The sequence below is a fragment of the Panthera onca genome, chromosome C2 (assembly GCF_046562875.1).
Source record: "Panthera onca isolate mPanOnc1 chromosome C2, mPanOnc1 haplotype 2, whole genome shotgun sequence".
Lineage (NCBI taxonomy): Eukaryota > Metazoa > Chordata > Mammalia > Carnivora > Felidae > Panthera > Panthera onca.
The window spans coordinates 156,257,645-156,280,748 of NC_138347.1; the positions used below are offsets into that span (position 1 = coordinate 156,257,645).

Here is a 23,104-nt window from a genome sequence, read left to right on the forward strand (position 1 = left end):
GCCGAAGTCGGACGCTTAACCGACTGAGCCACCCAGGCGCCCCTATTTATTTTTTTTAATGTTTATTTATTTTGAGACAGAGACAGAGCATGAATGGGGGAGGGTCAGAGAGAGAGGGAGACACAGAATCCGGTGCAGGCTCCAGGCTCTGAGCTGTCAGCACAGAGCCCAACGCGGGGCTCGAACTCACGGACTGTGAGATCATGACCTGAGCCGAAGTCGGACGCTCAACCGACTGAGCCACCCAGGCGCCCCAAACAGTATAGAATTTTAAAGAGAACACCTACATATCCACCACAAGATTCTAACATTAACATCTTATTATGACATGTATCTGTCTTTATCACACATCTATCTAATCATCCCTCTGTCCATCTGTCCATTAATCTATCTTAGTTTTTGGACCTATTTCATAGTACATTGCAAATATCAGAAAGGAAAAGTAGAATACGTAATCTGATTGGTGAGTGGGTGATGGAAATCAAAAAATATTTAAATGATACCATCAAATGTCATTTAAACCTGACAAACCAAATAGCAGAAGGAAGTAAGGAAAAAGGAGACCAAATAATTAAGAAAAAGGCATTAGTAAAAAGGTAAACCTTCAAGTGTGTATACACACTTGATCTCAGGGTCGTGATCTCAGATCTTGATCTCAGGGTCGTGAGCTCAACCCCCAAACCCCCACGTTGGGCTCCATGCTGATCTAAAGCTTACCTAAAAGAGACTTACAAGCAAGTGAGCAGAAGGCTGTTCGGCTGCAAGAGCGGGGCGATACCTAAACCAAAGGAACTTGTTTCTGCAAGCTTTTCTGGCACTGATTCTGACAGTGAGGTTGACAGAAAGTTAAAGCAGAAAAAGCAAGTTACTCCAGAAAAACCTGTAAAGGCAAAGACTGGTGAGACGTGAAGAGCCCTGTCATCCTCTAAGCAGAGCAGCAGCAGAGATGATAACTAGTTTCAGATTGGGAAAACGAGGTATGTCAGTGTTCCAGACTTTAAAGGGAAAGTCCTAATTGATGTTAGAGAATATTGGGTGGATCCGGAAGGTGAAATGAAACCAGGAAGAAAAGGTATTTCTTTAAATCCTGAGCAATGGAGCCAGCTGAAGGAACAGATTTCTGACATTGACGATGCAGCAAGGAAACTGTAAGATCAGAGCCATATAAAACCTGTACTGCTCTAGTTGTTTTCATCTGTCTTTTTACATTGGCTTTTGTTTTCTAAATGTTGTTTTCCAAGCTATTGTATATTTGGATTGCAGAACAATTTGTTAGATGAATACTTTTTTTTTAATGTGCATTATGAAAAATGTTCTGAGTGAAGCTAATTGTCAACTTTATTAAGAGGATTGCTTTGTGCCCACTACCTAGTGTAAAATAAAATCAAGTAATACAAAATAAATAAATAAGGTAAAATATATGCATAAACACCAAAAGAAGGGGCACTTGGGTGGCTTAGCCATTTGGGCATCCAACTGTTGATTTCTGCTCAAGTCATGATTGCATGCATGGTATGAGATCAAGCCCCACAGCAGGTCCCAGGCTGGATGTGGAGCCTGCTTAAGATTCTGTCTCTCAAAGAAAGAGAGAGAGAGAGAGAGAGAGGGAGGAAGGAAGGAAGGAAGGAAGGAAGAAGGAAAGAAAGAAAGAAAAAGGAAAGAAAAGGAAGGAAGAAAAGAAAAGGAAAGAAAGAAAAAGGAAAGAAAAGGAAGGAAGAAAGGAAAGAAAGAAAAGAGAAAAGAAAAGAAAGAAAAGGAAGGAAGGAAGGAAGGAAGGAAGGAAGGAAGGAAGGAGGAAGAAAATTAAAAAGAGCAAATAGGCCAAATGGGGAAAAACAGTAAAAATAATGATACACTTAACAAGTAAAGCACTGAAAAGTGTGACAAAATTGAGATTGAACATAACAATCATAAATGCAATTGGGTTTAAATCAACCATTGAAAGGAGAAGACTTTTATGTTGACTCGCAAAGGAAAACCTAGATATGATAGATGATAAAATTGGCCACAAATTCTTACCCTCCCTTCATCTGTGACTTTGCCGTGTGCGAAATCTTTCCCATCAAGCCGTGGAGTCTTTTCCTCCAGCCCTTAAGTCTGGGTTGTTGCTGTGAATTGCTTTGGCCAGTGGGCATCAGCAGTTGGAATGCAAGTGACCCTTCGGCCATCAGGGCTGGTCCCGTCGTGCTACACTTGAAACCCTGTGACTTCTGAGTGTGCAGTTTAGCCTGCTGGATTATGAAAGACACATGGCCCAGTCACTCTCCCAGGCCTAGCCGACAACCAGCTAGCTGTTAGACGTGTGAGCAAAGCTATCTCAGAGAATCCAGCCACCGGCCAGCCCCCTTGCTGACCTCAAACACATGAGCAAGCCCAGCAGAGATTAGCCGAGCCAGCCCAGATGACACGCGCCAACCAAACAACAGAATTATGAGCTGAATGGCTCTTGATTTAAGCCACTAAGTTCTGGTATGGTTTATGATGCCTCAAAAGTCACGTAGAAGCGATACACTTAAACGAAGTGATTCAGAAAGGATAAATAAGACCAGACAAAGATACACAAGACAAATGAAACAATAAGAATGCAAAGGTGGTTATCTTGATGTCAGACGATGCAAGCCAAAAAGATTTAAACACAATGGAGGACACTTCATCATACTAAAGGATGACGTTTTCCAGAAAAAAAAATAAATAAATAAAGGCTACAATTAAAAGTTTTTAATAACTGTGTATAAGACAACCTAAAATTCATGTGCCAAATACATATGTACCATACACCAAATAACAACCACCATCAAAAAAAAAAAAAAACCTACAAGATTAAATTTCCAAGTAATTTCGACTCTTTGGGCCAAATCTAAGGGAATTAAAAGGAATTTTGCCCAGGAATGATCCGAAGAAGATACATTTGGAAGCAAGGTAGGTCGATTAAAAGTAATAATGTGGAATGCCTCATTAAGAGAGATGTGGCCTTGGGGCGCCTGGGTGGCTCAGTCGGTTAACCAGCCGACTTTGGCTCAGGTCGTGATCTCGTGGTCAGTGAGTTCAAGCCCCGCGTCGGGCTCTGTGCTGACAGCTCGGAGCCTGGAGCCTGTTTCAGATTCTGTGTCTCCCTCTCTCTTTGACCCTCCCCCGTTCATGCTCTGTCTCTCTCTGTCTCAAAAATAAATAAACGTTAAAAAAAATTTAAAAAAAAAAAGCGACGTGGCATTGCAAATTCTAGGGCAGATGAAAAAGTATACTCCACTTTGATGTCAGGCTGTACTCTATGAAAATTAATATTCGTCTTTGGGAGTTGATGATTCAACAGTAACCTCCAGCACCTTTAAGAGAACAAAGTGACTCATCCACAAGTCCCAGAAGTGAGTTCTTTCACCCACTTTGTAGTTTGTGTGGGGCCTGGCTAGTCCCAGTTCCCCACGGTCACTCGGACTATGAGAGGACTTCACTGCTCTTACTCCCCAGGGCATTTGTGTATAGTTCTCAGGGAGAAGTAATTCTGTCCCCCCGAGAACATTCAGCAGTGTCTGGGACGTTTTGGGTTTTAACAACTCGAGGGGGCGGAGGATGACGGGGGAGGGATGCTGCTGGCATCCGGAGGGGAGAGTAGAAGCCAGTGATGCTACCTACATGCACAGTACTGGACCCCACAGCCAAAACCGACCCAGCCTAAAATGTCAGTAGTACCAAGGGTGAGATTCATTCTTGGGAAAGGTACTGTTCAGAACAGGCTCCGAATTGTGAGAACACTGCCGGGAATACAGTCCAATCCGTCGGAAGGGGTGGGCTGTTTCAAAGAATGAACGAAGACCGGCTTTGAGAGGAGAGAAAGAAGCATTGTTGAGAGAGGTGGGTGCCTAAAAATAGGGGAGAAGAATTAGGAAATAGAGTATAACAATGAGCATTGAATTTCATAAGGACTTTTCCGTTAAACTAAGGAGAAAGGCATTGTCATTCTTTTCGTTGCCCCAATTCTTACCAAAGGGAGATTGAGGAAACAAGGAACTGGCCCCTCACTCACACCTCTTCGGACCACAGAAAGAGGAAGCTGCATTCTGTCCTGGTGACTGTTTCCAGAAGTGCCAAGCGGTGACCAGCAACATGACAAGTGTTCATGCAGAGAGGGGAGCGCCAAAGAGGAATATATGTGTGAAGAGCCAGGTACGGATACAACTAAGGGGTTTAAGATCAGCTTTTTCTGGTAGACCTCAAGGCCCGCCTCCCTCCCATATGCCTTCACTTTTCCATCCTTCTTTAATATTCTGATCGTCACCTGGCTGTTCTCACTCGTCTCTCTTTGTCCTTCGTCTTAAGCCTTAAGGGATAGATACGTGGCTTGAGCCTTACATCATAAGTGCAATCCCATCCTCGAGCCCCAGTAATCCAGGGAAAAAAAAACAAAACAAAACACAATTCTGGCTTTTGAGAAAAAAGGTTTGCCAGAGGCATCAGAGAAGGAAACATTTTGCTCTTTTTTTTTTTTTAATGTTTATTTAGTTTTGAAAGAGAGAGTGCAAGCAGGGGAGGGCGGAGAGAGGGAGACAGAGAATCTGAAGCAGGCTCCGTGCAGCCAGCCCCACATGGCAGAGCCCCACCTGGCAGCCTAGCACAGGAACCGCCAGATCGTGACCTAAGCCAGAATTGGACACTTAACCAACTCGGCCAGCTGGGTGCCCCACATCTTGCTCCTTCGAGAGAATTTCTGACCTTCCTTTCCCCAGACGTGATGAGGGAACATTTCTCTGTATGTCAGAGTTCTTCCTCTTGCACAGTAGAAATGAACTGTGGGTAGTTTAAACAGAAAAGGAATTTGTTAAAGGATTTCAGGGAGTTGAGAGAGTCTCTGGGAAGGCCCGAGAATCAGGCTTCAGGGGGATACAGCAGACTACATCCTACTGCATAACTGTTCCAGAGTTTTGGAGAAACTGCTGGCCCACTGAGCACAAGTACCACACTGGCAAGGGGTGCTGGGCCCTAGGGTCCCCCCCCCCCCCGCCGAGCCTCTGCAACCGTAGCCTGTGCAGCTAGTGCTGCCACCCTTACCTGGAGGATTTCTGCATGGTTCTTGCAGCCTCGTGTCACTAAGTTGCACGTGAATGTCCAGAAGGGCATCGGCAGAGCTGCGAGGGAGGCTGGGAAACAGGATTTCTGGACTCCGTATTGGTGAATTAAGGATTTGCCGATCAAGGAGAACTCCCTGTAGAAAGGTTTTCAAAGTTGCCCTATGGCATAAAGAATGCACGTGTCGACCGTACTTGGGGAGTTTCTGGTAACCATCTTGGGACCTTGATGGGGAATCAGCCTTTGGATGAAACTGACATGCCAGAAGTCAGAGAGGAGAATTCTAAAGAGACCGATGACGTCACGGCGCTGCTGAATCAAACCAGAGCTGGAGCCCATCCTGTCTCTGGGATCCGGTCCGCCACCCAGCAAATCCCCGCTGTTTGAACCTGTTTGAGTTGGGTTTTGTTTACCCACAAATGAATCCACCTTAAACTAAATAATATATAAACAAAAAATAATTGGAAAACGCTCATGAATTTTTAGCAGTCTTGACAATTTTATCCTGCCGTTTATTAACCTGTTAGATGAAAAGTAGCATCTATGTTTTTAATCGTCATGTTTATTAAATTGTTTATGAATGAAATAAAAACTCTTTTTAAGTGTTAGTTATTTCTGTTGTTTCCGTTAGCTGCTTGTTTTTAGCCTTTTGCCATTTTTCTATTGGGTTACTCACTTCTTATTGACTTGTAAGTGCTCATAGTGTATATATATATAGTGTGTGTGTGTGTGTGTGTGTGTGTGTGTGTGTGTGTATATATATACACTATAGGTTCTACTACATATGTATTTAACAGGTATACATAGTACATCATATGTACTGTATGTTTCTGTCCTTCCATGGTAGGCTCAGGAAGAGAACCCAAAGGATTAGCCTTGCTTATAGTTGGCTTTAAGAATGAAACATGGAGGGGCGCCTGGGTGGCTCAGTCGGTTAAGCGTCCAACTTCGGCTCAGGTCACGATCTCACAGTTTGTGAGTTGGAACCCCCCGTGGGGCTCTGTGCTGACAGCTCGGAGCCTGGAGCCTGCTTTGGATTCTGTGTCTCCCTCTGTCTCTGCCCACCCCCCCCCCCCCACTCACGCTCTGTCTCTATCAAAAAATGAATAAACATTAAAAAAAATAATAAAAAAAGAATGAAACATGGACAATTTAATAAAGTTGCAAGATACAAAATGTATAAAAATCAGTTGCATTCCTATACACTATTGGAACTATTGGAGAGAAATTAAGAAAGCAATCTCATTTACAATAGTATCAAAAATAATAAAATACTTAGGAATAAATTTAACCAAGGAGATGAAAAAGCTACACACTCAAAACTATAAAACACCGATGAAAGACAGTAAAGAAGACATGCAAGAATGTAAAGCTAGCCTGTGTTCACGGATTAGAAGCGTTGTATCATTAAAATATCCATAATGCCCAGAGCCATCTATAGATTTAATGCAATCTATCAAAATTCCAATGGCATTTTTTACAGAAATAGAAAAAATAATCCTAAAATTCATATGAAATTACAAAAGACTCCAAATAACCCCCAAAATCTGGAGAAGGAACAAAGCTGGAGGCTTTCTTTCTTTCTTTTCTTTCTTTCTTTCTCTCTTTTCTTTTTCTTTTTTTAAATGTTTTTATTTATTTTTGAAGGAGACAGAGACACAGAGCATGAGTGGGGGAGGAGCAGAGAGAGAGGGAGACACAGAATTCAAAGCAGGCTCCAGGCTCTAAGCTGTCAGCACAGAGCCCGATGTGGGGCTCGAACCCACAAACTGTGAGATCATGACCTGAGCCGAAGCTGGACGCTCAACCGACTGAGCCACCCAGGCGCCCCTCTTTTCTTTTCTTTTAAGAGAGATAGGGGGAGGGAGAGAGAGAATCCTTAGAAAGCTCCACCTCCGTGCCCAGTTACAGGGTCTTGATCTCCAGACCATGAGATCATGACCTGAGCTGAAATCAAGAGTTAGTAGCTTAACCAACTGAGCCACCCAGGCGCCCCTGGAGGCATCACTGTTTCTGATTTAAAGCTATATTACAAAACTATAGCAATCAAATCTGTGTGGTATTGGCATAAATACCAGATACATAGATCAATGGAACATAATAGCACAGAAATAAATCTGTTTGCATTTGGTCAATTAATTTTTGACAAAGGAGCCAAGAATATACAATAAGGAAAGGATAGTCCCATCAATAAATGGTGTTGGGAAAATCATATATCCACCTGCAAAAGAATGAAACTAGATCCCTATCTTAGACTATACAAAAACATCAACTCAAAACAGATTAAAGACTTGAATTTAAGACCGGAAACCATAGGGGGCGCCTGGGTGGCTCAGTCGGTTGGGCGTCCGACTTCAGCTCAGGTCATGATCTCGCGGTTTGTGGGTTTGAGCCCTACGTCGGGCTCTGTGCTGACGGCTCAGAGCCTGGAGCCTGCTTCAGATTCTGTGTCTCCCTCTCTCTCTGACCCTCCCCCGTTTATGCTCTGTCCCTGTCTGTTTCAAAAATAAATAAACGTTAAAAAAAAAAAAAAAAAAAAGACTGGAAACCATAAAACTGTTAGAAGAAAACATAGGAGATAAGCTCCTTGATATTGGTCTTGGTGATCATTTTTTGGACAGGACACCAAGAGCAAAGGCAACAGAAGCAAAAATAAAGAAGTGAGACTATATCAAACTAAAAGCACAGAATAAGAAACCATCAACAAAACTAAAAGGCAACCTTTGGAATGGGAGAAAATATTTACAAACCATATGTCCAATAAGGGCTAATATCCAAAATATATAAGGAACTCATCAACTCAATGGCAAAAACAAACAAGCAAAACAGATAACTCAATTAAAAAAAAAAAAAAAAAAAAAAAAACAGGCAGAAAACCTGAATAGATATTTTCCCAAAGAAAACATACAAATGGCCAATGGGTACATGTTAAGATGCTCACTAATCATCAGGGAAATGCAAATCAAAACTACAGTGAGATATCGTCCCATACCTGTTAGAACAGCTATTGTCAAAAAGACAAGAAATACTGAATGCTAGCAAGGATGTGGAGAAAAGGCAACCCTTGCACATTCGTTGGAGGTGTAAATTGGTACAGCCACTCTGGAAAACCAAACAAAGTTTCAGCAAGAAGTTAGAAATAGAACTACCCTGTGACCCAGCAATCCTACTTTTGGGCATGTATGCGAAGTAACAAAATCATCAGCTCAAAGAGGTATCTGTACCCCAATAGTCATCGCAGCATGGTATGGAAACAACCTAAGTGTCTAAGATTTTATGCCTATAATGTTTATAAATACCTTTTTCTACGTATATTTTATATTTATAAAATAAATATATATTATATATTTAAATAAGATAATCTATAATATATTTAATTATTTATTATTTATATTTATTATTTAATATATATATATATATATATATATATATATATATTCAGCCATAAAAAGAAGGTAACCCTGCCACATGCAACAACATGAGTGAACATGGACGGCATTACCCTACGTGAAATAAACCAGACAGAGGAGGACAAACACTGCATTGTATCACTTATGTGTGGACTCAGGAAAAGAATTAAAAGGCAAAACTCGTAGAAACATAGTAGAATAGTGGCTGCCAGAGGCTGGGAAGGGGGGAGATAAGGGCAGCTTGGCAAAGTGCACAAACTTTCCCTTACGAGAGGAACAAGGTCCGAGGATGTAGCGACGGCATGATGCCTATGGTTTAAACTTCCGTATTACGTAGTTGAAATCTGCTGAGACAACTTAGGTGTTCTCACACCGACACAAAAGCGACGGAAGGTGGGGATCCTTTCACAACGTATAAAGTGTCACATTGAACACCTCCCAGAAGCCTCCAGAAGTCTTCGGGAAACTTTGCAAACCTTCTCCCAGCAAACTCTTGTACCAAAGAACAGGACAAGAGGAGCAGCCTCGACCACCCCCCAGGGTGCCAGCTCCACCTTTCCCCTGCTTCCCTGACTCCACCTAATTGAAAGGAATCCCCCTTCCAGAACAAAGGAGTAGTGGGAGACCCCGACTAACAGAGATGCAGCTGTCCGTTTGTTTTTCAAGTTTACGTATTTATTGTTTTTAGTAGTCCCTGCACAAAACGTAGAAGGGCTCGAACCCACAACCCAGAGATCACAAGTTGCAGGCTCTACCGACTGAGCCCGCCAGGTGCCCCACGGCTATTAATTTTAAATGGTAGTTTCTCTACTAATTAAAACAAAATTCTACCTTGCTGAGCGGCTTATTATATACAAAAATGGGATTTCAGGGGCGGTGTGAGGGCTGTGGCTCAATGAGCAGAGCCGGTCTGTAGAGGTAGGGCAGTCCCTAACTCTGAGCCTCCCCCCCCCCCCCCCCCCCCCCGCTGCCAGCCGGAGCCCCCCAGCCCAGCGAGAGCCCCGCCCCGGGGGCCCCAGCAGCAGCACCAAGGTGGGTGAACACCCACATCCACGACCTCACCGCAGGCGGCACCAGTCAGGACAAGGCCATCGTGGGCTATGAGGAGTCGCCCTCGGTCTGGGCCACCGTCCTGGGAAAACCAAACATCCGTCAACATCATGCCAGCTGAGACTGGTGTCCCGGTCGGCCAGGACCAGTCCGGTTCTTTCGTGAATAGGCTGACACCCGGGAGCCAGAAATGTTCTTTCAATCTGGACTCGCTGCTGCAGGACAGGGGATTTCCCGTGGGTTTTCATACCAGCAGCACCTGCACAACTCCACTTTCAACACCACTGTCACGTGACTTCCAAGACGCCCATCCTGCTGAGGGGCAAGGGTGTCCAGGGTGGTGCGATCGACAAGAAATGTTACGAAATGGCCTCCCGCCCGGCAGCATTCCCGGTACTGACCTCGTCCGTCCGTCTCCTTCCCCCACCTCTCCCTACTGCTTTTTCACCCCTCTCCTTCCCATACACACGCACCGTTTTTATTTGGGGGGCCATTACCCCACATGAGCTGGGGGCTGGGGCTGGATGGACGGACACCTCCCTCTACCCATACCCCTCCTCCGTGTGGTTGGAAAACTGTTTTGTTTTGTTTTGTTTTTCCTGAATAAAAAAGATCCTTGGGGCGCCTGGGTGGCTTGGTCGGTTAAGCGTCTGACTTCAGCTCAGGTCATGATCTCACACTCCGTGAGTTTGAGCCCCGCGTCAGGCTCTGTGCTGACAGCTCAGAGCCTGGAGCCTGTTTCAGATTCTGTGTCTCCCTCTCTCTCTGCCCCTCCCCTGTTCATGCTCTGTCTCTCTCCATCTCAAAAATAAACGTTAAAAAAAAAAAAATTAAAAAAAAAAAAAGATCCTACTAACAAAAAACCACAAACAAAATGGGATTTTCCCACACATACTGTTTTAAGTTTGTTTACTTACTTGAGGCATTATCCAGTGGATAAGAATGCCTAAAATCCCAGAGAGAATCTCTCTCTCTCTCTCTCTCTCTCTCTCTCTCTCCTCTTCCTCCTCCTCCTCCTCCTCCTCCTCCTCCTCCTCCTCCTCCTCCCCCCCCCCCCAAGTAAGAGTATAGGCACTCCAGTGGATGTTTAGAATCCTCATTAGCTGGGGTGGGTGTGTTAAAGGTGTGATAGCATTTTTCAAATGCTATCATTTGAAAAGCAAGTCTGGCTCTTGAATATTCCCCTAAATACCCTACCTTTCCTAGTTTTTTCATAACTGTGTCCTAATATTACCCTCATATGTAGTGTGTGCCGTTTCCAATATCCAAATGTTCCTATCATTTGGGCCTATGATTGGACCGATATTTTTCTGCCTTCAGAGGACTAAATTATACCTAGAAATTTTACTCGAGTGTGGGGTCCTTGTACCTACCTGGCTCGATGGTCCATCTTGCCACCGTAAGAAATTCACTTAACGGTTTTGACCCTAGTCTGTTCTTCCAAGTTATCACCATAAATAGGAATATCATCAAATAGGAAATATTGGGGGGGGTGTGTGTGTGTGTTGTATTTTTAGGAGAACCGTAGGATGTCGTGTTAGAAATTGTGGCTTATTACTGGGCCGTTAAGGTGTCCTTGAGGCAACCTCGTAAACCCACGTTGTCTGCCTTCCCATGTGATTAGTCATGGGTTGGCTCTTCTCATCAACTACAACAGCAAACAGCATGTCAGAGAAGTCTATCACTGTTGCAGGATCATTTTTGCCATGATACTTGGGATTCATTGTCTCGCTCCTTCGAAGAATGAAAAGGTGGACATAAAATGAGCAGCAGGCAGAAGTTTATTAGGGTGTAAGATTAGAAAGTAAGAATAGGGGCGCCTGGGTGGCTCAGTCGGTTGGGTGTCAGACTTCAGCTCAGGTCATGATCTCACAGTTCGTGAGTTCAAACCCCGCATCGGGCTCTGTGCTGACAGCTCGGAGCCTAGAGCCTGCTTTGGATTCTGTGTCTGCCTCTCTCTCTGCCACTCCCCCACTCATGCTCTGTCTCCCTCCATCTCTCAAAAATGAATAAACATTAACAAAAAAAAATTTTTTTTTTAAAAAAGCAAGAATAGTAGGAAAGCTCTTTTGAATGCCCAGGACATTAAGCAAGGGTCCATGTTTTATAAGGTTTTGGGTAGCCCACCCCTCACCCCTCACCCCTTAACCACCCCCCACCCCCTTCCCTCTCAGGTCCTACCCTTATTGGCCTGGTAGCTCGAGGTGCTGGCTGGTCCATCCCTGATTGGCTCAATTCCATTATGAGAGTTGGCCTAAGACCACACTTAGGTCTTTTGTCAAATTCCTGAGGGAAACCTCAGGGGGAGTAGGTGGGGCCTGTTACATTCTGAAGAGGAACCTTAAGCCTGAGGGGGTTTACTGTGTTCAGACCTACTCCCAGCATTGTTCCAAAATAGGTGTTTTTCCCCACCCAGGACCTCAGGTCCTATCCCTTCCCTCTCTAATTTATCCTATCTTTTCCTATCATATCACCCTGTAGTAAGTTCCAGATCCAGTGGTGATCTTGGTTATGATAGCACCTGTGTCCGGGGGTACTCCTCCAATTTGGGGAGAGCATTTGTTTAAAATCATATAAGCTACTGTAAACCAATAGGACCCATCTGGCTTTTTCACAGGCCAGCCGGGTTGTTCTATGGTGAAATTGTAGGCACACTAATTTTTTCCTTAATTTAAATATGTCCTATTACATGCTTTCCAAGGATGTTTCCTAAATTGGGACCTCTAAGGCGTTTAGCCTTCATGGGGGGTCTGTCATCAATTGTTAGGAATCGAATCTGTCACTAAATACCTCTCAGTCCTTTAGGTATTTCATTTTTATTGGTAAAATGTTCTAAATCAGTAGGATATCCTGTATCATTGTTACTTGGGCCCCGTATCTAGCAGCATAGTGGTATAAGTAGTATTTTTATTTACAAGAGGGTTTTCTATTGATACGGTTACTGTAACATGGACGGATGTTTCTGGCTTTAGCCAGGAGACAGAGACTGCTGAGTCCCTCTGAGGGTCCCCTGGGGTTTTCTCTCCTTCGGTTATTGGTGACTTATCTGTTAGTGGGATTTGGCTTTATAAAGGGGTTAGTATTTACAGTAAATGGATTGCTGGGTTGACAGGTGTTTCTTTTTTCTTTAGGCCTATTTACATTAAAAGATCGGTTGTTTCTATTTCTCTGCCACTGTAAGTAGTTTCTGGGGTTTCTACTGGGTTTGTCTTTTCATAATTTGTTTCGCAAGGTGGAGTCCTAAATGGTTTTGACTGACGGTAGCACCTTGTAGCCTCAGGTCTGTGTGGTCTAAGGTGATTGCCACGGTCTATTTACATTCGGTGGAGGCCTGTTATCTTTATGTACACAAATGGAATCTTGACTTATTTCCTCAGCTGTTCTTAGCAGTCACTTCTATGTTTCTATGGCCTGTAAATACAGTACATAAGACTGCAGTACATTCAGACTGCCTTTTAAAAACTGTTCCGTCCCTTCTGCAGGTAGCGGTGAATGTGTCTGTCCCTGTCATAATAGTTAATAGTCCTAATTTCATTATTATATTACTACTCCTCCTGGTGTTTTCCATGGAGATATTTTAAGGTATGATATGTGAAGTGTAGGCCATCTTCCTGTCCACATTGTTGCTATTGGTCAAGTGAAACCCTTTGAAATTAGTATTATTTTCTCCAGATGATCTAAGGTGTTAAGTTTTAACATCAGCGGTAAGGGGCCCAAGATGTACAGTTTCTGCTTCTGGAGGATCAAATTCTCTCCTCCTTTGGTCCATAAATCTAACAGGCTTGGGGTTTCTGTGTCCAGATCAGTTTGCTGGAACTCTGTTCGAATTTTCTGTCATTTCTGGGCTGGCGTAAGTTCTCACTTTGGGGACTGACTAGATACAGTTTTATCTACAGGCATACCTTAGAGATAGCGTGGGTTCCGTTCCATACCACTGCAATAAAGCAAATAGCACAGTAAAAGTAGTCAAAAGAATTTATGGTCTCCCAGTGCATGTAACAGATTTGTTTACGCTATATTGCGGCCTATGCAATAGCATGATATTCAAAGAAACAGTCTACATACGTTTATTGCCAAAAAACAAGAAAAATGCCGCAGAGCCTCTGAGTTCCCAGTGAGTCACAATCTTTTTGCTGGTGGAGGATCCCGTCTCAGTGCTGATGGCTGCTGACCGATCGGGGTGGTGCTCGCCGAAGGCCGGGGAGGCTGTGGCAACTTCTTAAACTAAGACCACAGGGAAGTGTGCCGCGACCTTTCACAAATGACTTCTCCATAGCACGGGACGCTGCTTGATAGCATTTTACCCACCATTTTGAACTCCTTTCAAAACTGGAGTCAGTCCCCCCAAACCCTGTCACTGCTTTATCAACCCAGCCTCTGTGATAGTCTCAATCCCTTGCTGTCATTTCAACAGTCTTCACGGCATCTTCACCAGGAGAGGATCCCATCTCGAGAAACCGCTTTCTTGGCTCATCCATCAGAAGCAACGCCTCATCGGCTCAGGTTTTATCATGAGATTGCAGGCAGGAAGTCGGTCCTGTCTTCAGGCTCCCTTTCTTTCTTCTCGTTCTTTTTCTTTTTTTGTAATTTACATCCATGTTAGTCAGCGTATAGTGCAATAATGATTTCAGGAGTAGAATCCAATGATTCATCCCCTACCTATAACACCCAGTGCTCATCCCAACAAGTGTCCTCCTCTTTTCTTTTTTATTAAAAAAAATTTTTTTTAAGTTTATTTATTCTTGAGAGAGAGACAGAGTGTGAGTTGAGGAGAGGCAGAGAGGGAGACACAGAATCCGAAGCAGGCTCCAGGCTCCAAGCTGTCAGCACAGAGCCTGACGTGGGATGTGAACTCACAAACCACAAGATCATCACCTGAGCCGAAGTCGGATGCTTAACCCACTGAGCCACCCATGTGCCCTACCAACAAGTGTCTTCCTTAATGCCCCTTGCCCATTTAGCCCATACCCCCACCAAAAACCCCTCCAGCAACCCTCAGTTTATTCTCTGTATTTAAGAGTCTTTTATGTTTTGTCCCCCTCCCTGTTTTTATATGATTTTTGCTTCCTTTCCCTTAATGTTCATCTGTTTTGTATCTTAAATTCCACGTATGAGTGAAGTCATATGATATTTGTCTTTCTCAGACTGGCTAATTTCGCTTAGCATAATACACTCTAGTTCCATCCATGCTGTTGTAAATGGCAAGATTTCATTCCTTTTGGCTGCCGAGTAACACTCCACTGTATATATAGACCACATCTTCTTTATCCGTTCATCCCTCGATGGACATTTGGGCTCTTGCCATACTTTGGCTGTTGTCGATAGTGCTGCTATCAACGTAGGGGTGCATGTGTCCCTTCGAAACAGCACACCTGTATTCTTTGGATAAATACCTAGTAGTGCAATTGCTGGGTCGTAGGGTAGTTCTATTTTTAGTTGTTTGAGGAACTTCCATGCTGTTTTCCAGAGTGGCTGCACCAGCTTGCATTCCCACCGGCTTGCATTCCCACCAGCAGTGCAAAAGGGTTCCTCTCAGGCTCCAGTTCTAATTCTAGTTCTTTTGCTGTTCCCACCACATCTGCAGTCATGTCCTCCGCTGAAGTCTTGAATTCCTCAAAGTCACCCCTGAGGGTTAGAATCAACTTCTTCCAAGCTCTTTGTTAATGTTGATATTTTGACCTCTTCCCACGAATCACGAATGTTCTTAATGGCATTAAAAAAAAAAATGGTGAATCCTGGGGCACCTGGCTGGCTCAGTCTGTAGAGCACGTGACTCCTGATCTCAGGGTCATGAGTTCAAGCCCCATGTTGGGCCCAGAGCTTACTTTAAAGCAAAACAAAACAACAACAAAAAAACGGTGAATCCTTTCCAGTTTACTTTACCCTGGTCCATCAGAGGAATCACTATGGCGACTCTGGCAAGCTACAACATGTATTACTTTTTTTTTTTTTTAATTTCTTTAATGTTTATTTATTATTGACAGATGGAGAGAGACAGAGCATGAGCAGGGGAGGGGCAGAGAGAGGAGGAGACACAGAATCCGAAGCAGGTTCCAGGGTCTGAGCCGTCAGCACAGAGCCCGACACGGGGCTCGAACTCACAAACCGCGAGATCATGACCTGAGCCGAAGTCGGACGCTCAACCGACTGAGCCACCCAGGCGCCCCAACATGTATTACTTAAATAAGAAAACTTGAAAGTCAGAATTACTCCTTTTTCCATGGCCTGCAGAAGGGATGTTGTGTTAGCTAGCAGGCAAGAAAAAAATTAAAATCTCTTGCTATGCCTCCATCAGAACTCTTGGGTGACCAGGTACACTGTCAAGGAGCATGATGAAATAAATCCTTCCTGCAGAGCAGTTCTCAACAGTAGGCTTCAAATCTTCAACCAATCAGATTGTACACAGATGTACTGTCATCTAGGCTTTGTTGCCCCATTTCTACAGCACAGGCAGTGTGGTTGAGCATAATCCTCCAGGGCCGTAGAATTTTCAGGATGGTGAGCGGGCACTGCCTTCCGCTTACAGTCACCGGCTGCATTAGCCCCTAACAGGAGAGTCAGCGCGTCCTCTGAGGCTGTGAAGCGCAGCCCTGCCTGCTAGATCTCTGGGTCCCTTGCTACAGCTCCACGTCAGCACCTGCTGCTTCCCTCCTTGCACCCTGAGGTTATGGACTCCACTCCCTTCCTTAAACCTCATGGACCTCCCTCTGCTGGCTGCAGACTTCTCTTCTGCAGCTTCCTCACCTCTCTCAGCCTTCCTAGAATCGAAGAGAGTTGAAGCCTTGCTCCGGATGAGGCTTTGGCTTAAGGGAAGGTTGTGGCTGCTTTGATATTTTGTCCAGACCACTACCAATTTCTCTCCGATCAGCAATTCGGCTGTCTCACTTTCTTAGCGTGTGTGTTCACTGGAGTAGCACTTTTAATTTCTCTCAAGAACTTTTCCCTTGCAGTCGTGGCTTGGCTAGCCAGTGCAAGAGGCCTGGCTTTTGTTCGTTCTCAGCTTTTGAGATGCCTTCCTCACTAAGCTTAATCATTGCTAGCTTTTGAGTTCAAGTGAGAGACAGCAACTCTTCCTCTTACTTGAACACTTAGAGGCCACTGTAGGGTTATTAATTGGCCTCATTTCCAAACTGTTGTGCCTGGAGGAATAGGAGACCTGAGGGGCAAGAGAGAGAGAGAGAGAGAGAGAGAGAGAGGGAAATGAGGAGTGGCTGGCTGATGGAACGGTCATGACACACACAACATTTATTAAGTTCACCTTCTTATAGTCTGGTCCCCAGAACAATTAAAATAGTAACATCAAATATCACTGATAACAGATCACCGTAACAGATATACTAACAACAGAAGAGATTGTAATATCGTGAGAATTACTAAAATGTGACACAGAGACACAAAGTGAGCAAACGCTTTGGGGAAAAAGTACTGATAGACTTGGTTAGGCAACGTTGCCACAAATTTTCAATCTATAAAAAATGCAGTGTTGGGGCGCCTGGGTGGCTCAGTCGGTTGAGCGTCCGACTCCTGAGCTCAGGTCGTGATCGCACAGTCCGTGAGTTCGAGCCCCGCGTTGGGCTCTGTGCTGACAGCTCAGAGCCTGGAGCCTGCTTTGGATTCTGTGTCTCCCTCTCTCTCTGTCCCTCCCCTGCTCATGCTCTGTCTCTCTCTGTCTCCAAAATAAATAAAAACATGAAAAAAAATCTTTTTAAATGCAATGTCTGCCAAGCACAATAAAGCAACGAGCAATACAATGAGGTATGCCTATAGTTACATTTAGTTCCATGTTCCATTTTTTGATTAATTGTGTGAAGTGTGTAAGGTCCGTGTCTGGACATATTTTTCTGCACATAGATACCCTGCTGTTCCGGCACCATTTATGGAGGAGACACTCTTTCCTCTATTGTATTGTCTTTCCTCCTTTGTCAAAGATCAACTGACTATGTGGGTCATTTTCTGGGCTCTCTGTTCTGTTCCACTGATCTGTTCTTTCACCAATACCGTACTGTCTTCATCACTGTAGACTTACATTAAGTCTTGAAGTTGTTGGGTAGTGTCTGTATTCTAACGTCATTCTTCCCCTTTAATATTGAGTGGGCTATTCTGGATCTTTTGCCCTCCGTGTAAATTTAGGAATCACTTTGTTGATATCCACATAAGAACTTGCTGGGATGTAACTGAGATTTGTTTCTTCTCTAAGTGTATTACCTTGGATTTCCTCTCTAAGTCAGTTATCATTGCTTATCCACTTTCCATCTTCCAAAATGTTGTTGACATCTCCCATGATGATGTTGAAAAGTATGATGATGGGGGACATCTTTGCCTCATTCCTGATCATAGTAAGAAAACTCTGAGTTTCTCACCACTTAAGTATAATAACATTTGTACATTTCTTGCAGATGCTCTTAAATTGAGCAAGTTCCCCTCTATTCCTAGATTGCTGAGTTTTTATCATAATTGATGTGGAATTTTATCAAATGTTTTTCCTGCATCTGTTGCCCAGAAACAGGGCAAGTGTCGGAAGAGACTAGGTCACAGTTGGTCGTAATCGGGGATACAAGACATATGCCCATTCCAAACCCTAACCTACACAAATATGTACATTGTACCTGAAGGTAAAGCTTAAGAGTCTGAACTGCCTTGCTCAGATGGGGCCTCTCTAGCTGCTGGGGTATCCTTCACTAAGAGACACCTGGGAACCTTGATGACTGGTTAGCACAGGAATTCATCAGGTACCCGGCAAAATGATTCTACTGTTGCTAGTTTAAAGCTAACGCCTCTGAAAGGTTTGGGGGTTGTGCTCTCTCTCCCCTGGAGGCTAGGCAGGCAGATGAGGACCAGTCTGAACTCCACGGGTCTGTCGTGTCCTGGTTACCTAAGGTTGGCTGATGGGGTGCATTCTTCACATGTGTGCATCAATAGTTCAGGGTAGGGGCACCTGGCTGGCTCAGGCCATACAGCATGTAACTCCTGATCTCAGGGTCACGAGTTCAAACCCCATGCTGGGCAGAGAGCTTTAAAAACAATTTTTAATTGTTTTTAAATTTTTCATTTTATTTTAGAGGGGGAGAGAGAGAGAATGAATCCCAAACAGGCTCCACACTCAGTGCAGAGCCTGATGCAGGGCTCAATCCCATGACTCCAGGATCATGACCTGAGCCAAAATCAAGAATCAGACGTTCAACTGATTGAGTCACCCAGGCACCCCTAAAATTGTTTTTAAACAAGAAAAAAAAAGGGGCATCTGGGTGGCTCAGTTGGTTAAGCATCCGACTTCGGCTCAGGTCATGCTCTCACAGTCCGTGGGTTCGAGCCCCGCGACAGGCTCTGTACTGACAGCTCAGAGCCTGGAGCCTGCTTCGGATTCTGTGTCTCCTCTTTCTCTGACCCTCCCCTGTTCATGCTCTCTCTCTCTCTGTCTCAAAAATAAATAAATGTTAAAAAAAAAAAAATTTTTTTTTAAAGAAAAAAAAAATAGTTCAGGGTGGCCACGACCTCAGTAGAAGCCAGGTCATGTGAGCAGGCTGTTGACAGTACAAAGAACCTGCCAATTTCAAGCCCAAACCCCCACACATGTGCCTGTTCCCCATGAAGGCACAGCTGGAAGAAACTGCTGCCTTGCTAAGATGAAGCTGGGCTGGCTAACTCGGGTACCCTTCACCAAGTGACACTTGGGAGCCTTGATTGCTGGAGAAGCCACAGACCTCATTAGGAAGCCACTCCAAATACGGACTGTTGCCAGTTTAAAGCTTCTGCCTTGAGGTGCCTGGTTCACTCAGTCAGTTGAGCATCCGACTTCGGCTCAGGTCATGATCTCGCGGTTCGTGAGTTCGAGCCCCGAGTCGGCCTCTGTGCTGACAGCTCAGAGCCTGCAACCTGCTTCGGATTCTGTGTCTCCCTCTTTCTCCGCCCCTCCCCCACTCACACTCTGTCTTTCTCTCTCTCTCTCTCTCTCTGTCTCTCAAAAATAAATAAATTTTTTTAATTAAATAAATAAATAAAGCTTCTGCCTTAAAAAGATTTTTCTGGAATTGGGCTCCCTCCCAGTTGGAGGCTATGCAGTTGGTGGGAGCCAGCCTGAGCTCCAGAGGCCTGGAGTGTCCACGCTGCCAAGGGTGGCTGATGTATATTGTGTAAGCATGGGCCACTTGGATTGGTTCAGCAAGGGACCTGAAACAGGGCCAGTGCTGAGAGAACCAGACACAGGAGTGGTGTATTGTGGGTCCAAGGAATCTGGATAATTCCAAGCCCTAACCTCCACAAACGCCTATGTGGGGGCCGATGGCAGGGCACCCTAGAATATGCCACGATGGCATATTATTTTGAATTAAAGTTACTCACACAGTCAATGCAAGAATACACTCCGCCCCCCTTTTCTCTAGAAAGCAGGAAATGAATCTCCCCTGTGAAACGTACCCTTCCTGTACCAAGAGGTAAAGACACATCCTTATTTCCAGAGATAGAGCACTCAGAGCTGAGAAGGCTAGATAAACAAACCTTATTACTTTTACTAATTTATTACCCCAGCCCAAACCCAGTTTAGATTCCTTTCTTTTTTGCGAGAGAGAAAGAGAGAGCATGCACGCGCATGAGTAAGCGAGCATGAGTCGGGGAGGGGCAGAGGGAGTGAGAGAGGATCCTAGGCAGGATCCATGGCTAGTGTGGAGCCCGACACAGCGCTCGGTCTCACGACTGTGTGATCATGGCCTGAGCCAAAAATCAAGAGTTGGAGGCTTAACCTACCGAGCCACCAGGCCCCCCTAGGCTCCCTTATTTTTTTTAATGCTTATTTATCTTTGAGGGGGGTGAAGGGGCAGAGAGAGGGAGACAGAGGATCCAAAGCAGGCTCCGCACATGTGGGGCTCTGTGCTGATGGTACAGAGCCTGATGTGGGGCTCAGTCTCATGAACTGGGAGACCATGACCCGACCCAAAGCCAAATGCTTAACTGACTAAGCCATCCAGGCACCTCCCTTGATTCCCTTACTAATTGAGCTCTTGAAGTAACTTTTCTTTGTCCTGTTAATTACTCACAGTTCTATTGGTTCTTTGTCTAAAAGTAGGAATTTTGCCTGCCTTGGTCATTTCTTTAGGTCTCAATTTTAATATTGTGCTTCTGTGCACAGGTATTTAAATGTGGTTTTTTTTTTCTCCTCTTAATTTGTCTTATGTCAATTTGATTCATAGATCAGCTACAAGGATCTAGAAGAGTAGAGACAAATTTTCTTCCCCAACAGATGGCATAGTCAGCAGGATGAATTTAACACTGCTGTAGCTGAGAGACCCAGGACATCTGACAAAAGCCAGCAGAAGGTAAGAATCCTTATCGTGTCAACCTCCCAGATGTCAGCCTGAGGGTCTAATGGGGCAAGATTGGTGAGAGACTTTTCCCCCCTCAATTTCTGAATTTAGATTAGTAGGGAAAAATAATTGCATAACTAGTTCCTTGGGCTTAGTGACTCTGCTAAGTTTGGGAGAATACTCTTGGTTTAACTTAACCCATTCCCTCCCAGCAACGGTCACCATTTTTCTTTGTTTTTGTCTTGTGTATGTTTGTCATGAGAAGGAACTACCATAAGGGGAAAACATAGGCATGTGACCTATAAACCTGATGTTCAAGCTGGCTTCACACACAGGTGCATTTACAGTTCTCATCAGAGCAGCATCTGTTTAGGTAAACATTGCAGCGGCTCCTCTATGTGAAAATCAGATGAGGTATCTCCTTTCATCTTGTTTCATGTCCTAAAAGCTTGGCTTTGTGACTGGTGAAAATATTCCCGCTTGTCTCTACCATCTGTGGGGGGTATTTAGTGGGGTGTACTTAGTGGCATGCACCTTAGTGGCCTGTCAATAGACTAGGGTTCCAAGATGTGCAGTTAAACACAGCACTGTCTTTGCCCGGCTGTGCCAACTCTCAGGGGAGTCTGTCATAAGAGGTCCCAGCCCATAAGGGACCTTTGTCGTTTCAGCATTTGTTGCTTGTTAGTACTGGAAAGTCCCATTCCAGTCGCACCTGCTCAGTGACACATATTAGCAGGTCTGTGACTGGAGGTGTCTCACATTTTCATGGGCGACCAGAGACACCATTTTCAATGCATCATCCTTACTGCCTTTGTAATGAAGACCTTCGTTATCTTTTTTTTAGGTTTATTTATTTATTTTTGCAAGAGATGAGCAGGGGAGGGAGAGAGATTTTCAAGCATGAGCAGGGAAGGGGCAGAGAGAGAGGGAGAGAGAGAGAATCCCAAGCAGGCTCCGTGCTGTCGGCACAGAGCCTGACATGAGGCTCAAACCCATAAACTGTGAGATCATGACTCAGTCAAAATCAAGAGTTGGATGCTTAATGGACTGGGCCACCCAGGTGCCCCAAAGGCCTTCATTTTTTTATGCTCTTTGGGGGAGTAAACTTTTGGATCATGAGGGTTGCATCCCCTATGCCCTCTCCAGAGACACCTCTTGTAGCAATGGTCTAAGCCTGGAAATTTGCATCTGGGCATTCCCATAAAAAAAAAAAAAAACTTATTACTTTGAGTCACTAATGAGATTAATAAGGTCCTACTTGTCAATGGCCAGATGATGGATCCTTTAAATTGGTTATATTATTTGTAGAAAGATCTCAATTGTCATATTAGCATAACAGGGTTTTTTTAATGTTTATTTATTTATTTTGAAAGAGAGAGAGTGTGTGAGCAGGAGATAGGCAAAGAGAAAGGGAGAGAGAGAATCCCAAGCAGGCTCAACCAGAGTTGAAGAGTACAATCACTAAAATGAAAAATACATTAGAGGGAATCAGCAGCAGATGAAAGGATGCAGAAAAGTGGATCAACAATCTGGAAGACAGGGTAATGGAAAGTATCAAGGTACACAGCAAAAAAAAATAAATAATAATTTTTAAATGAGACAACATCAAGTATGTTAACATTTGTAATTATAGGGGTCCCAGAAGGAGAAAAAAGAGACAAAGGGACAGAAAACTTACTTGAAGAAATAATAGCTGAAAACTTCCCTAACCTGCAGAAGGAAACAGACATCCACATCCAGGTCCAGGAAGCACAGAGAACCCCAAACAAGATGAATCCAAGGAGGACCACACCACAACACGTAATAATTAAAATGTCAAAGATTCGAGATAGGGGATCTTTAAAGCAGCCAAAGAAAAGCAGCTACTTATGTACAAGAAAAACCCCATTAAGCTATTAGCTAATTTTTAAGCGGAAACTTTGGAGGCCAGAAATGAGTAGCATGATATATTCAATGTGTGGAATGGGGTGGGGGAGGGAGCGCCTGGTTGGCTCAGTTGGTAGAGCCTGCAACTCTTGATCTTGGGGTCATGAGTTTGAGCCCCACGTTGGGCGTAGAGCCTACTTGAAAAAAAAAAAAAAAGATAAGACAAAGTGCTGAATGGGAAACAAAAACAAAAATAGAACCAAGAATAATCTTCTTGGCAAGGTTATCCAGAATTGAGAGGTTTTTTTTTTTTTTTTAAGTTTATTTTTTGAGAGAGAGAGAACAAGTGGGGGGGGGGGGTACAGAAAGAGAGGGAGAGTGAAGACCCAAAGCGGGTTCTGCGCTGATGGCACAGACCCC

The 23,104-nt window shown here is 44.2% G+C and overlaps 1 pseudogene; it reads left to right on the forward strand.

Moving 5' to 3' along the window:
* The first annotated feature begins 708 nt into the window (after nucleotides 1–708).
* LOC132684126 (activated RNA polymerase II transcriptional coactivator p15 pseudogene) lies at nucleotides 709–2,843 on the forward strand (annotated as a pseudogene).
* Nucleotides 2,844–23,104: the final 20,261 nt, after the last annotated feature.